We start from the raw sequence: 15,007 nt of genomic DNA, 5'->3' as shown, positions 1-15,007 counted from the left end.
GTGTGTGTCCCCTCAAGGACATGTTAAGTTGTTTAATAAAAACGCTACTGTGTTTGCACCTCAGGAGAATAAGCCTTTGTTTCTTTTTCATCTAACCACGTTTATTTCCCCCTATAAAAAGAGAACAATAAAAGATGCACCACGAAATACCGTATTATAAGGTGCAGTGCTGTGAATGTTCAAATTCACGTAGCGGGAGGTACTTGTCCTAAATCCCAGCAGTTCCTGAGGCCTTCGTACATGCCGAAGCTCTGCTCATGTTCAGCACAGTGATGCTTGTTTCAGCTCAGTGAGCGCAGGGTCTGTCCCTCAGTCTGGGCTCTAATCCCTTGGGAATGCTTCTAATTTAAGACAATCACAGAATCGTCTAGGTTGGAAGAGACCTCCGAGATCACCCAGTCCAACCTCTGACCTAACCCTAACCAGTCCTCCACTAAACCATATCACTGAGCTCTGCATCTAAATGTCTTTTAAAGACCTCCAGGCATGGTGACTGAACCACTTCCCTGGGCAGCCCATCCCAATGCCTCACAACCCTTTCGGTAAAGAAGTTCTTCCTAACATCCAACCTAAACCTCCCCTGGTTCAACTTCAGCCCATTCCCCCTCATCCTCTCACCAGGCACATGGGAGAACAGACCAACCACCACCTCGCTACAGCCTCCTTTAAGGTACTTATAGAGAGCGATAAGGTCGCCCCTGAGCCTCCTTTTCTCCAGGCTGAACACTCCCAGCTCCCTCAGCCTCTCCTTGTAAGCCTTGCCTCACTGGTATGAGGCAGGAGCTTGGAGCCCATCGTGCTTGGAGTCCTGCATGAGCAGTGATGCTCTTCAACGGGGAGGACTTCCTATCGCTGGCCGCAACATTTGCATCCCGGTGTCATTGTCAGCACTTGTCCATTGACGTTGTGAGGCTGGCACGTGAGCGTTCAGCCTTTGGAACGGGTTCAGCCCGTGGCCTGACAGCGATGGAGTCTGCTGGGTTTCTCACAAGGCTTCAAAACTCTGGAGGGTGAAGTTTCCATTGCGCAAAGAGCAGTTTTCTATCTGGGTTTTGTGTAGGCAGGATAGTCAATGGTTAAATCTTTTTTTGTATATTTTTTATTAATAGCTGTACGCTGCTCCTGGTGGTTTTGTGGTGTTTCATAAAGGTGAATTTGTGGGTGGTCTGCAGCCTTTACATGCCTGTCTGAATTAACTGTGGATTAACTTCACCTCTACTAGTGGTAAAGTAGAAAACTAAGCAAAGGCATAATTATGTCGTATGTCATACAAGGACAAGGCAGCTAGCTTTTATTCCAATATTCATACTGTTCTAGCACACATACTGGATGAATACACGTCAAACTCAACTGTGTTACTCCTGTCTTTGGATATAACTTACTGCAGAAGCCAACAGGAGACAGTGAAATATCGCAGCTGCGTACAGCACTGCTGGTCATAGCAGTCTGTCAATACAAAGTGCTGGTCATGCTTTGGTTTCTTGCCAAGTTAAACAGTTGTTATGCTCTTAGGAAGTACCAGCCTCCAGATAAGATACAATTTTCCTGGCCAGCATTAATTCTCTCGCTATATGTGGAGGATTACTGCTGATAAGCACCCAACGGGCTGTTAGAAAGATAATTCATAAGAATTGTTGCAGAGAGCCTGATGACAGATTTTGTGATACATTTCTGCTAACCAATTGCAATATGTGTTTCTGGGGAGCACAGTCCTCTAAAACACTGCAGCCTCTGAGCAGGCAGTAACTCCTCATGTATCAGTGACTCTGTTGTCTGTCAGACATGGCACGAGTATTTATGGAGGGCATGATGATATTAAGAAGGATGTGTGGCAGGTGGATGGGAATACCTGAGCTGAAAGCTTTAAAAACTGTCTCCCCCAAGTTGTGAACTGTTGATATTGTCTGTCTGAGATCACAGGAGACATCCAGGATAAAATGAGTTCCAAATTCAGTGCTGACATGGCAGAGCTCTTTTGATGTGTTACCAACAGTGCCTGAATACACATGCACGCAGAGGATGTACTGTATTATCCTGAAAGGAGAATGGCCCTGAATTTAAGGCAGTTTCTTCTGACCTACTTCCTTCCCACCCAAAAGATATATATGTATATTAAAAAAAAAAAAAAAAAAAAAAAAAAAAAAAAAAAAAAAGCTTACTCAATATCTGTGATCAGTACATGGTACAGATAACAACTTTTTGCTAATGATTTAGTTAGCAAGAGGAATGCTCTTTGATGTGTTCAGACAGCATCTACTATCAGTAATGGAGATCACCATGAGAGAAATAAGTAGAGATCTTGTGGTTATCCCAGGAGCAAGGGTGACCCAGCTGCAGGTGCTTGATATAGGGAATGAGTCCTTTAAAGACCATGTGGAGACTCCTCTCAGCTTGGCTACAGTCAGGAGCTTCTACTCTAAGCCCTATGGGGAAATGAAAGCCCAATGCAAGAGGTTTTGTCAGGGGGCTGGGTAAACGCAGAAAGCATTTGTTTTGCTGTTTTGCATGCTATGGCTGGTGAAACTGAAGGTAGTTTTGTTTTGAGTTTGAACAAGAAGCAGAAACTGCTGGAGATACCAAAAGTAAGGCAAGAGTTGAAGACAGCAAAGAGCTCCCGTGATGAAATGATGATGGTGGACGTGAGGTGTAAAACCCCAAAGGCAATAGAAATAATGAATAAGAGAAGAAACTAGCTTCAACCAAGCATTAGTGAAGAGTATGAATCAGTACTGTATATTTGTTACAAATAAATAATAAATATATAGAGAGAGATCTTATAGACAATGTTTGTGGGAGGAAGGGGAGAAATGTATATTATTCAAAGTGATTTTGCTTTTGAGTTAAAAAAAAATAAATAAAGCAGTGAGTTTGTCTTACTATTATTAGTAGAGCTAACATGGGTATACGTTACCCAGCAAGTCTACGATGCCAGGGGCTGAGACTTTAAATTACACTGTTAAGAGAAATGCAAAGTTCCCTTGGCTGTTTGCTCTCCATCCCCAGCAGCCCTGCAGTCTCAGTGAAAGCCGCCACCTCCTATTTCAGCGTGCTGTTGTTGTTCAGCAGACACAAGTAGGTCACGTAGCACAGATGGCCTTGCTGCCAGGGAAATGCGGAGTCTGCAGTCCCCTCTGAGGCTGTTCCCTGCTCTCCCTCTCCCCCTTTCACACTACTAGCTTGGAGAGAGGGGAATGAATTCTGATGCTACCAACAATTTTCTCTCGTGTTCATTGAGGCTGAAAGCATAAAGCGAAGCTGGGAGAAATACCAGGAGTGCAAATAACGATGGGCTGGTTAGAAGGGAGGCTGGACTGGTGCTTGATGAAATACGGCATTACTGCATCAGGGTGTTTCCTGAGCCTGGCATGTCTGCTCCCAGACTGACAAGGCCTGGGTTCCTGCAGAGCTGCTGTGCTTGACCTCTACGTGGAAAAAAAAAAAAAGGAGATGATGGTGTCAGGACGTGCAGGTTATTTGTCCTTGTTCTTGCAGCACCACAGCATCCCTCTGTTCATGTGCTTTTCTGCAGACTGTCCCTGGAAGGTGCGGCTGTGCTGATCTGAGTTACTGCTATGTGTACTGCTTAAACCTTTTTCCCACATATAATGGCTGAGGTCATACATTTGTACACTGCCATACCCTAGTTTATTTCCCAGTCCACATCCTCAGCCCTCCTCTCACGTTGGCATCTCCAGTTGCTGTGGAGCAACAGCAGCTCACCCAAACAGACTGGGTAAATACAGCACGACATCTGCCTGCTCTGCTACCTGAACGCTTTCATTTATGGCGTCTCATTGCTCTTTACATTTTCATAAAGTACCTGACCATGTTTTTTTTTATGCTGCCACATAAAATTATAAGCAGTATGCTTCTCAGTCTGCGGTTAAGCAGTTCGTTCTGCTAGAAGTGAGGGAGGTCACAGACCACAATGAAAGAGAAGCTGGGAAGACCAATTTAAGGTAGTTGCTATCAGGAGGCTCTAATAATAAAAATAAAATACAATAAAATACAATTAAAATTCTTTCCTATAAGCATCTAAAAACACTTTAATGAGTGGATTTAGATCATCATAATTTTAATTGAGGGAAGCTTTATTATGATTTTATGTGGGTGCTGAGGAATGAGTGCTTTGCACCGGGCTGTGATAACAGGATTCAGGAGCAGTCACCTGCTGCTCTTACTTTTCTGCTCTTTGGCTGCTTGACGTCTAACAGTGTAATTGAAATTTCCTTAATTTTCTGGTTTTTGTTCGCAGGGTGTAGCAGAGAACCGCGTGTCCAGTGCAGGAGCAGGCATGTGGTTTCAGCTTTAGTCAGCAGAGGGAGTACGGACACCTGTGTTAGGAGCCACCAGGGTCATCGGTGACAGCTAAAAGAGCAGGCTCCCGCCTGGAACCCCTCTTTTGTCTGCAGGAAAGGGATTCAAGTCTTCAAGCCTACATCTTCCTAGAAGCCAAACTGCAGCTGTTGGCTGCTAACGCTGTTGATTAAGCTAAAATTGTTGGAGAGGGGAATGACTGTGCGTGCCATTTCTCCCTTTTGCAGCAGTCCCTTTGAGCCTCTGGCTGCTTGCACCTGCAGCTTGGGGCTGGTGTGGAGCTGTCCCTTTCCTCCTCTGTGTCAGGATCTGGTGTCACCATGGGGACTGTAGCAGGGCTCTAACTGCATGAAAACCTGGCTCTGAGGCTGGCACAGAGCCTCCCTTTCACCGAGTAAGCTGAGGAAGCAGTTGTGTTCATGCCTGGTGTTGCAAAGGGTGTTCCTGCAGCAGAGCCTTGCTGGGGCTCCCTCACACAAGAGGAAGGAACTTGATGAAGAAGAAAAAAACCCGATGGCTCTGTGGTCTGTGAGCTGCCTGCTTAAAGGCTCAGCTGTGAGCTGTTGCAAAACCAGAAATAGATTTGGGGGCTGTATCACTAAGCTGTGATGAATGGTAATATCAGATAGACATGGAAGCAGACAGCCTGGGTTCATCTATTCTTTTGCCAACATGCCACTTTGTGTGTGTTTTCAGACATAACACTTGGCCTCATGGCCTCTGTTATCCCATAATAATGGGAATGTGGATAGTCATTTGTTAGTCAGAAACTGCAAAAGAACTTTGCAACATAGTTAATACAAAGCATTTATTTTTATTTTTATTTTTATGTTTATTTTTATTTTTATTTTTAAATAATTACACTATTGCTTGACTTTTGCTCAGGTGCAGTGCAGCCGTAATATGGCATGATTCTTCGGTTCCATGCATTTGTAGTTTCTTGTGTTCCTTCCTTACGTCTACAGTCTGACAATATTCTCCACCAACTGCCCCCAGCTGGTACTGCATGACATTATGCAATTCATTCCAGTTGTGTGTAGTCTCCTAAATGCTGGCCAAAACTTGACCAATGTCCTTGTTCAGCGGAATGAAATAGAATAAATCTTAAATAATACTTGTTTGTGTTCATTTTCTGTATGTCAAAGATGAAAATACAGTAATGTCATTGTTTATCAGGAGCCCAAGAAATATCAGGCAGTAGCAGTCTGGATTCCTTCAAGTCTGCAGTGCGTGGATTTTGAAGTGTCAGAAGGAAGGGCTGCAACAAGCAAATCAGGAAGTTCTTTAAGAATAAAGGAGGAATTGAGCAAAAGATGAGGCTGGGGTGGAGTCTGGCTTGCTTGTGAAGTGTTAATGATAGAGGAAGAGTGAAAAATCTGACAAATAAAAACATAATTATATTCAGACTGCTGTGCATACCAGTGAATTTTATTCCAAATGTTTAGTGTTGTTTTTTTTTTTTTTTTTTTTTTTTCCACAGACTTACAAGAAAAATAGGACATGCTCTGCATAGTTGTTGTAGTAGCTGTGTATCAATTTAGGATTTAAACAATGATTTGGTAGTAGTCTTAATATTACCATATTAATTGCAATTTTAAGACTACAGCATAATACTGAAATATGCACTCAGACTTCATTCCAAAAGTAAATGACCCATGAACCTTTCCCTGGTCTGGGAGAACATGAAAGGAAGCAGTCCTGAATTACTGGGTGAAGCTGGATTAATTCTGCTTTATGGGGTTAAAGTCTAGCGAAACCCAGGTGCTGCATGCAGTGGGGATCAGAGCTGGCAGCAGCCCAGGGGGGTGCCAGGTGGCCCTGGTGTTCCACGCAGCACCATTCAAATGAGAAGCACCAGGATGCTACCGTGGAGGTAAATCTGGATATTAGCCCTGCAACCCAGGTGCTGTTCTTCTTGGGCCAGCTCCCTAAATTAAGGGTCACCTGTCTACATTTCCCAGTTCAAGGCATTTGTTATTCATTGCTGCTAGTGCTACTGTATTGAACTGAAGTTATCACAGGTGAGAAGTTTGAGAAATGGGGAATGGGGAGAAGTTTCTCATAACTGCATTAGTCACCCAGGTATTGCCCCTTCCAAGTGAACAAATAATATCAGATGGGTCCTTGCTGACTGAGACTCACCTGCAGGTTTGAGCAGGCAGATTGGAGTGGCTTCTGGGCACAGTGACTTCCTGGAAAATCCCCGATTTCCCTGCTCCCATTGTAATGGGACTTTACTCTGAAACAGAAAGCCAACAGAACAAGTTCCAACATTGAGAGAGGTCTATTTAAGCAGCAGGGTAATTTATCACTGAATTGATACAGCATTTATGTGCTATGTAAGAATACAGGATGTCATAAACCAAATCAGACAATTTGCCTGTATTTTCTCGTATGCAGTAAATCTTGCTTTAATGGTGTGTCAAAGTAACAGTTATGCTAATCGAGTAAACTCAAGCATTAGTTACCTATCTCTTCTTTTGTAATGTTTATTTTTACCTGCACTTTCTCAAAGCAGCTTTAACTGTAGCAGAAATACCTAGAAGTCTTCTTTATTTCATGTATCCAAAAGCACCTAAGAGTGCTTTGGTTGCAGACAAGCTGTGCATCATCAGCTTCCGCAGTTGTTGCTATAACTTTAATGCTGAAGGTAACAGGATAACCAAATTTCTGATGTCAGAATTAGCATGGAGGGTCTCATGTGCCACCCTGAAACCACTTTTTATATATGATTTATATATATACAAATATATATATATATATATAATATATACATATTTTTGTATTTTTAATATGACTTTTTAAAATATATTTTTTAAAATATATTTTTGTTTGATAAATTGACAAGCTGTCTTTTGTATACAGGCAGATAACAAAACATAAGTTTATACAATTATGGGTTCTATATCAGATTTTGTAAAATGCTTTTGGTCTCCCTAAAGATAAATACAAGACTGTTATAATCATCATTAGGCATCAGAGGCCAGACAGGTACTATGATACTGTACACCTAGCATAAACATTTGCACTGTGAGGATTTTGTTCAACTTTTTAATGAAAGTTTTGTTTCCTAATAAGTTGAATTTTAGTGAAACCTTTCAAAAGGTTTGGATTAAAAAAATAATAATAATAAAATCTGTTTAAATCGGCTTCTGGTTACAGCACTTAAACTCTTCCTTCTTGAAGTTCTTAAAATTTATTGTTGTAATCTATTGTAGATATTTGTGACTAAGTTTTGTTGAGCTGGGATTCAGGATGCAAACAATGGTAATGGAAAAATTGATGGTGTCTGACAGGCCGTGAGCCCTGGCTCTGGAGGCTGCCATTTCGGATAGCAGCACTGACTTTGCCTGCCTGAACTTGTAAGATTACACAATAAATGTGTAGTTCTAGTCCTATGGGAGTGCAAGAGAAAACTCACATTCATTTAAACAAAACCAGAATTTAATTTGGGGGTTGTCTTTATTTTTTGTTTTGTTTTGTTGTTGTTTTTGTTGCTTTTTAAATTTTCCTGCAACAGCAATCTCAGGTGATGCTTGCACTGCTAGAGAATCACTTCCTCATTCTCCCACCCGTCATACCATAAAAAGCCCTTCAAATACTAATTTATTCTTGATCTAATCCCACCACGTGCCAGAGTTAATCCATATGTTTTACAGCCACCCAGGAGAACTTTCCACATCAAATGTTGGCATTACTAAATGAATGTTAGCCGATGCATCCCAGGGCATATTTCTTTGCCTCTCCTGATTTGTTTGTTTGTTTTTGTTTGTTTGTTTTTGTTTGTTTTTCTATTTTTTTGCCTTGTTTTTCCCTTCCTTTCATTCTGACTGCCCTGCTATGGCTTGTTTCTCATTTGCTTAGGCCCCCTTGTAGGGGATCTATTCTGGGGACTAATATTCATTAGATTGTAATTAAGACAACGAAGGATGGATATTAATGTAAAATATTACGTTTCTTTTGTAGTTTTCTAGAGATAAACCTTCTCCTGCATGTGTCCTCCTTTAGGAAGTCTGTCAAAGTAATAGGTAGCTTCTTTCTTTCCCTGCAGGTTCCAGAAATCTGCGAGGAGAAGTTGAGCCTTCTCAGAAAAGGCTTTTAGTGGCCTGTGCAAAGTAATTAGAGCTCAGAAACAGTCATCCCTGATGGTAAGACATGAAATTAGGAACAGCCGGTGTTGTATAAGTGTCAGGATCCCCCCCGTGAGGGGGACTGACGGCTGCCCCTTTGCAAACAGTCAGAGTTGACAAGACACTTCTGTGTCTTCAGTCAGGGGCGGACGAATGACATCTGCAGCTTCATATGTTTGCTCAGGAAAGTGAAGGATTGCAGGCAGGAGTTTGTTTACTGATGTTCCTAGAATCACAGAATGGTTTGGGTTGGGAAGGATCCTAAAAAACATCTAATTCCAGCCCCTGCCACGGGCAGAGACACCTCCCACCACACCAGGTTGCTCAAAGCCCCATCCAGCCTGGCCTTGAGCACCTCCAGGGATGGGGCAGCCACAGCTTCTCTGGGCAACTTGTGCCAGTGCCTCACCACCCTCTGAGTGAAGAATTTCTTCCTTATACCTAATCTCAATCTACCATTTTTTAGTTTAAAGCCATTACACCCTGTCTTATCCCTACACTCCCTGACAAAGAGCCCCTTCTCAGCTTTCCTGTAGGCCCACATTGTGAGTTTTTACGTTTTACTTGGGATGCAAGGGAATGAGAGGGCTGGCTGGCCAGTTAAGAAGATAATAGCTTTTCCCAGCACAAAGCTTATTCTGAGCTCAGATGTGCTCCTATTCTGAAAGCACATGGAAAACAGCTTTTAGGGTGATGTAGCTTGGTGTGTGGCAAAGCGGGGAGAGTCCACCAGAACTCCAAGCAGTAGCTTGTGTTATAACAGCTAGGGCAGATATCAGCCTCTCTAAACCAGCCCTTGGAGGAATCCCGTCCTGCTGCTCACTCATACTGGCCCTCGTGACAGCTACACCGAACCCCTGCAGCCTCGGCTGGATGGGACCCGCTGCAGGACGCGGTCTGTTCCCTGCTGCACCCATCACCACGCAGGACGCAGTTCGCCCTCGTGGTCCTCCTTAACCATCCCGGGAAGGGAGGTTTCAGGCCTCCATCCTCCTCCCCTGCCTCTTGTTCCTGATGCTTTATACAGTCGCCAGATCGCAAGCAAGTGCCCCCAAGAAGTATTTTACTTCCTGGTTGTTTTTTCTTTTTTTTTTTTCTTTTTTCCTTAGACCTCCAGAGGCCTCCTTTTTCATGAATAAAGCATGAGCTGTTCTCCTGGACCCACGAAGGGAGGAAACCACTGCCAGCTGCTGTGGCCGCTGCTTTTTATTGCTGTGGTTGCTGATGCCTCCTCCCTCACAGGCAGGGAGAACAGGGGAAACAGCCCCAGGATTTAATCTTGTTACTGTGTCCAGTACAAACTCTGCTGCCTGTAGGTTATGCCAGGGCACAGCTCCCTTTCGAATAATGTTTCAATCAGTTTAGGACTTATGCATGTGAATGTTTCAATTTGAGCTAAACACAAACCATGAATGGCTGCTGTTCAGAGCACATCACTGGCTGATGCTCAGTTTTCAGCCGGTGGTGACCAGCTGATATTTCCCTGGTGTCACCCTTCTGTCTTTTTCTGCACTTGTCCAGACGAATGTAGAGTTCTACAGACCTACAGACATTTCTCCTCACTGAATCACATCTTTTTTTTTTTTTTTTTTTTTTTTTTCATCTGTTACCCATACAAGTGTTTGGTATGTGCTTACTGGGTTTTGGCAACTATTTTCTCCCTAAACATCATTTGTCCCAGATATTCGCAGGCTGCTAAGCAAAGCATTTCATGTAGGTCTTGCTTTCGACTATTAGACTGGCACCAGAGCAGAGAAAAGGGGCTGATTCCCACACTTACTGCTTCCCTCTCTTGATCATTCTCCTAAAATACTTCCTGAATTCAGTACTCATATCAGATGAGAACAGGACAGTTTGCTAGGTATAAGTATGCTTTTTAATATTTTCTAAGTTCACTCTGTGATTTAGCTTTCAAACTCTGCCTGTGTGCTTGCTATTAATATTTTGATATGATCTTTAACTGAATGGTTAAAAACTTCATTCATTCAGGCACTTGCTGGGTAAAAAAAAAAAAAAAAAAAAAAAAAAAGACTAACAATATAGAAGTGGCCAAACTGAAACAGAAAAGTATAAAATGTCTTCTTGAAAAGGAGAGAGTTTTGCTCTGTAATGTGGCCTTTGTCCACTACATTGAGTATGTGCTGAGTTCTTTCATTACACAGTTACATTTGTGCAGGTTTTACGCATGTTATTAAACATCTATATGCAAGTATTACACCTTTGTACATACCGAACTTTTGTGTATGATGCTATATAGGTTTGGGAAGTGGTGGAGTCACCATCCCTGGAAGTCTTTAAAAGACGTTTAGATGTAGAGCTTAGGGATATGGTTTAGTGGGGACTGTTAACGTTAGGTCAGAGGTTGGACTCGATGATCTTGAGGTCTCTTCCAACCTAGAAATTCTGTGATTCTGTGATTCTGTTTGTATAAATAAAAATGGACCCTTAGTTCAGAAAAAAAGTCTTTGATGCTAAAAAAAATGCTACTTGGAACCCAAAAACAGGAAACACAGGTTTCTGCTATGCTAGTAACCCACCGCTGCAATGGTTATTTAGTGATTATTGGATTATTTCACCTACTTCTCTGGGTGTTAAAATTAAATAATGCAGTCGTTCGAGTTATCCGTTCAGTGATTCAGTTGTCATTAATATCAATTAGTGTTTACTGCTGCACTATGGGAGGATTCTTAATGAGGTAACAGCTTCCCCAGCAGGTAGGCCTATACAGACTGTGTGCCATAAGCCCTCTGTGACTATACTGTGCTTCAGAGACTATCCCTGTCAGATCAGTGAATTCCCAGTTAACAGCCTTCTGAACTGCATGCTGACGCTAGGCGATAAAGGTGCTGAAAGGCCAGAAAATCTTACAAGCTGTCCTCGGACTGAAGACGAGCTGGGTTTGAGCTGCTGGCTCCCTCTGCCTTTCAGAGGCTCAGCTCCTGGAGGCAGAGCATACAGCAATACAGGTGCCACCTGCACTGAGTTACTTCAGCTTTGGAGCCAGGAACAGAGAAAGACAGAGCTGTTAATCTTTGTTTTAAAATGAATATAGTAGCTGTATGAGCTGGTTTGTTTGGGCAGTTTATCAGCCAGGCACTTCATTGGGATTAACTGTTAGAGGATGTGGAGTTTTAACATGATACAATTAGAATACAGCAAAATGCCTTCTGTGAACATCCTGAACATCCTATGTTATTACAGTGCATTCAAATGTATGGAATTGTGCTTTGCAAGCCTCATCTCTGAATGGTGCAAGCCTCATCTCTGAATGGAAATATTAATACTTATTGAAAATAACTTTATGATAAAGGTGCTATGTAATGTAATGTGCGTATGGAAATAAGCGTATTGAAAGAAAGCAGTACAAATCTGTTAGAAGCACATGAGGCAGTATTGTAGAACATAAAATGGTTTATTATAACTGGAATTTTATGGGAATTAATAATTGAAAAGACAGTCAACAGTCAGAGGTAGTTCTTTGCCCAGCGTATCAATTAGTGTAACCTTGTACAAGGCATTTGACTTCATCATAGCTTGGTCATTACAGCTGGAAAATTGGGTAAAAGGCAGGAATATCATTGGAAAATCAAACGCTGTTGCAAAGTGGAGCTTTCTTGAGGCAATAAAGAATTCACAAGCTAAAATTGTAGTGTTGTCTCTAATGGCATCCCATCGCAGCTGTGTTCCGCTGCATCAGAACATGGTAATACATTGGAAAGACCTGATCCTGATAGGGTGCACCTGCAAGCCACAGGACAACAGTGCACACTTGGTGATCTAATCAATTTCAAGGGGATTGTTCCTACATGTGAATTTAAACCTGCACTTATGACTTTTGCTAATTTGGGGCCTCAGTTCCCTATTGAAACTGGCAAACTCGAGGCTGACGTGCTTCCCAGGACCATGTGTTTGGATGTGATTTCACTGCAGCTGGTGACAAAAACATCTTTCCTGTTGGTATAATCTAGTCTGCTGTGGGCCAGAAGGTTGTAGAGGTGGAATGTGATTGCAAATAATCTTTTGTTGTGGAGATCAGAATGGCTTCTTGCAGAGCTGGGTGACAACACATCCTAGCTAAGCCTATGGCTTTGACAGGCTGCAGGCACAGTTCCAGAGAAAACAACTGCCAAAATGTTTGTGGTGCAGGTTTTGTTTCATGTTTCATGATGCATGCCTCCTTAAAGCCCACACCGGTATGGGAGGAGTATTTTACCCTTCTGTCTTCTGTGTTAGACTTAGAATTTTTTTATGCTCTGCATACTTCTCAAAACAATACAGTCAAGGCAGCAATGATGGAATGAATCCAACAAGGTTAAAATTTCTTTTCAGGTCCTTCCCAGGCTGACCTGCATATATACTTCTAGATCCATTGGTACACAAACTGATCTTTAAATACAGTGATGCAATGTTTTTTTTCTTTGGAGTGGATAAGAAGAGTGAAACTTCCCTGCAAATTTGAAGTTCTGTCTATTTACAGGGCTTACCATCTAATATCCTCTTTATTTCATTGCTGGAAACAATGACAGGACAGAGCCCTGCGTTACAACTTCCATTGGCGATTTTTCCCCAGATCCTTCCTGTCAGCCCTGTGAAGGGTAATCTGTGTGAGCTGGGGATTAAGAGTGCAGAAATTGTCAAGGAGCAGAAGTCTGACTATTAGGACTTGAAGGTCATAGCAGTATGTCATTCTCAAGGCAATTTTCTCTGCAGTTGCAGTATGGTCGTGGCTTTATGTTATGACCCTAATGTCACAAAGTATTGATAATCTCTTAAAACAAGCGAAGTTGCAAAGAAAACAATGAGATTTAATCACTTGTTAGGTATTTTCGATTTTGGTCAATGTTTATTGTCTGCTTAAATATTGTAGCTTTTGGTGTGTTACATAGGTATGGATGTGAGTAGGTGGATTTTTCTGCCATATTTGCATTTACACATCAAATAAATGAATTTTCAGTCTGTTGTGAGGGCACCTGATTCCATCACATTTCAAGCCCAGTTTGCAAATACCTTTCTCTTTTCTTCCTTTAGCTATACATATAATTTGCATTCTGGATAGCTGTGACATGGCATAATCCATATTCCGAAAGTATTTTTTACAGAAAAAAAAAAAAAAGACCCTATTACCCTATTCATTTCTTATTTCCTTTCTTCAGTAAACATCTCTGGTAGTAATCAAGTATTCCTGTTATTTTGCCACAAGCATTCTCAGATATATTGCAGAGAACATAAAACAAAAGGTACAGACAAAGTTCCTACTGGTGTTTTTGGGAGACCACAAGTCTGTTCAGCAAACATCCCATCAAAGAATCTGTCATCATAGGCTCGAAGGCAAGAGGGGCAAACCTTAGGTATCAGATCAAACTGTTATAGAATTTGTTCTGAGAAGTTTATTTCTAAGCAAGACTTAAGAGTTGTCTGGTGCTTTTTTATTCTAATTAGAATTAATGTGGCTACAGCTGCAATATAATTATCGTTAATTATCTTTAATGTATTCTGGCCTTGTATTCCACAGGTTAATTTAATTGTGTTTTTCCACTTGTTAACTTTATATTTGTTGCCACCCTCCTCAGATTCTGTTCCTTCTAAAGAGGGTAAGTAATGTTATTTACCTCCTTCCCTTTTCTTTTTTGTGCCTTCACAACTGAGTTGGTATTTTCCACTGGCCAAATCTGAAATGCATATAGAACATTTGCATTGTCTAAAGCTATGACTGCAATGCATGCTGGCATGACTGAGCCCTGACATTTGCAAAGAGGAGGAAAAAACTTAGACTGGGCATTACTCAATTAGTTCATGCACGCAGTGGGCAACCAAGTTCCAAGCAGGGGTACTCAGCACGTTGCTCAGCACATTTGCTTTCTGTTACTGGTCTTGAAGGACTAGAAAATGTGATGCTTGTGCTGTGTGTTCTCCATGTGCAGTGTAATGCAATTTTTTTCAGGAATATTGGGTATAATTACCAGGTTCCCTGTTTCTAAACATAGTTCTTCTGTGTCTGTACACCTCTTGTAATAAATGGAGCAGGTGGGTACTTTATGGGACCAGTGAGGACCGACAGGTTAGTGGCTGCAGTGCACCCTGAGGATCAGGGCTGGCTGTCAGGTCTGCTGTGGCTGACAAAGACTGAGTATCTGCAGCCTTCATGGAGCTTGCCTGTGACTGAGACAAATATTAGAGCAGGCAACATAAACAATTTTAACATGTAGCTACCACCTTCAGTCTGGTCAGCTCAAAGCACTCCACAGATCAAGTCAGTATCGTTTTTCCTTGTTCATTATTAGTGAAAACAGCTGAGGTGGAGGGAATTTCCATTTCATACCAGCAGTAAAACTTGAGGTTAGATTAGAGTCCAATTTTCCTGCATCCTAGTATAGTGCTCTATAGAAAGCCACGCTGGCAGCTTGTTGAAATATAAAATACAATTCATGCAGTGCAATTAATAAAATGGAATTGGCAGGAAACTAAAGAAGCGTGTGTAAATTCCTGGACCTGGGTTATATCGTGGCATTTGACTGACAAAATCCACATTATAAAGGCTTTCTGTAATAAATATTCTAAAA

Source organism: Aythya fuligula, chromosome 20, assembly GCF_009819795.1.
Source record: "Aythya fuligula isolate bAytFul2 chromosome 20, bAytFul2.pri, whole genome shotgun sequence".
Lineage (NCBI taxonomy): Eukaryota > Metazoa > Chordata > Aves > Anseriformes > Anatidae > Aythya > Aythya fuligula.
The sequence above is the reverse complement of the archived record's forward strand: the minus strand, read 5'-3'. Positions refer to the sequence as shown.